This window comes from Octopus bimaculoides, chromosome 18, assembly GCF_001194135.2.
Source record: "Octopus bimaculoides isolate UCB-OBI-ISO-001 chromosome 18, ASM119413v2, whole genome shotgun sequence".
Lineage (NCBI taxonomy): Eukaryota > Metazoa > Mollusca > Cephalopoda > Octopoda > Octopodidae > Octopus > Octopus bimaculoides.
In genome coordinates this window covers 53,830,939-53,833,019 of record NC_068998.1, presented here as the reverse complement: position 1 = coordinate 53,833,019, position 2,081 = coordinate 53,830,939, and the positions used below count along the sequence as shown (strand labels likewise).

The window sequence follows — 2,081 nt, the reverse complement described above, 5'->3', positions numbered from 1 at the left end:
ATATATATATATATATATATATATATACACATGTATACATCCATGCATACATACGTACATATATATGTGTGTTTGTGTGCCTGTGTGCGCCTGTGTATATCATAGTCGCCGATACAAATATTGGTAGGAAGCTGGCTGGTTGCGTTAGTCATGCTTTGGATAGTATAGCGGAGGTGAGAGAGTGAAAAGAAGAGACAGAGAGAGCTTATATAACATGTACAGGAAGTGAGAAGATACTAAGCTTGGTGGCAGGCAAGGAATAAATTGCTGATATACATATGCACATAGTGGGATGGAAATGATTATAGAAAGAGAGTGTAGGAAGAAACAAGGAATTAAATGACAGACTAGTTGTGACATATTTGTTTTATTAAACTTTATGTTAGGTAATAAATATGTTTCTTTTGAAAATTTCTATTCATTTCATAAATTCGTAATAATAGCAGCACCAAGATACTTAATAAAGGCTCAATTATAATTTATTTATGTATGGTGACCAAAGTATACTTCCAGAGTTCACCGTCATATGACCAGGAGCACTCTAGCACGCACACACAGACACACACGCATACACGCACACACAGACACGCCCGCACACATACATATATACATGAATGCAGCCAGTTTTTGTTTTTGTTTTTGTACTTAGTGGATGTAAAACTGAAGAAAGACTGTTTCCTTAACGTTGGCAAGTACACGGTTTTGAGTAGGAGAGGGATTCAGTCATTCGATCATTCTAATTCCTTCACACTGAATGATTCCTCTGTTGTCATGCCTTATTAACACAATTCCCAAGAGGGACTTCATTACATGCAGCATGACAAACCCACCCCGTTCTTGTATTTGTGGTCTACTCAGTCCGCGGGCTTTCGTACTATTTACGTACACTAAATCCACTCACAAGGCTTCGGTCGGCTCGATGTTATAGTAGAAGACACTTGCCCAAGGTGCCACGGAGTGGGACTGAAGCCGAAACCATGTGGTTGAGAAGCAAGCTTCTTATCACATGGCCACACTGCACCTATATGTTCAGATTAATCTTTCCAACTCTAAATGTTCTATACAACAAGCAATACAAAATGTCACTAGAGTTTGCTTAAATGATTGTTAATTTTTCTTTTGTTCTAAAACTAAAAAGTTGGAAAAGTCTACACATGGAAGTCAGAAAAACTTTTGCTGAGACATGTTTCCGTTTTCGGATTAGTTATATAAAAATATGTAATATTTTTAAAGAAAAATTTACGATTTATGGGGGGAAAAATGTTCGACTTCGACTAAGGAGTTTGGTTGATTATTAAACTGAGACTAGATATGAGTTTCGTGAACTAACGTGATCTTATTAACAGCCAACATGCAACCCTTCCATTTACAATAGCGTGCGCCGATATTATACATATAATAACGTTTTCCCTTTTTACTTAATTAAAGCACACAATTCGCTGAACATTAACAGGCAGGTCTTTTTATGTACATAAAACATTTAATATATCTTATATGTTTAGATGCTTCAGAATCGTGCGTGTGGCATGCGATGTACTCAAATATTGACTGATATTGTCAATGATAATAATATACTGATATTTACTGATATACAAGGCAGCGAGCTGGTAGAGTCGTTAGCATGCCGAGCAAAAGGCATATCGGTATTTCGTCGGTGTGCACGTTCTGAGTTCAAATTCCGCCGAGGTTACCTTTGCCTTTCGTCTTTCGTGGGTGACAAAATAAATACGAGTTGAATCCTGTGCTCGATGTAATCGACTTAGCATCTCCTCCAGAATTGCTGGCCTTATTTAAAATTTTAAACCGATATTTACCGATATCTGCACATACACCCATTACCTATTTTCCTGTCTTTGATCGCATTGTTTACATAGTCGTATGTAAATTTTATTTGAAAATCTCTAGCGATAAATTCAAACTGATATTTATATTATGGAAATACTCTGTACGTTTGCATATATAAATTAATCTAAGGTTTGCTATCTGAAACCTAAACATATCATTAGCGCAAATTTTCGTCAGAAGTATGTCGTATATGTTCACAAAAAGAGAAAAGAATCTTTATATATATATATATATAT

At 35.9% G+C, this 2,081-nt stretch overlaps 1 protein-coding gene across 1 annotated transcript in view; it reads left to right on the top strand.

The window, feature by feature from the left end:
* LOC106874628 (uncharacterized protein CXorf65 homolog) overlaps positions 1-2,081 on the top strand; it is a 125,435-nt gene that overhangs the window by 92,975 nt on the left and 30,379 nt on the right. The gene's annotated exons all lie outside the window — the stretch shown is intronic.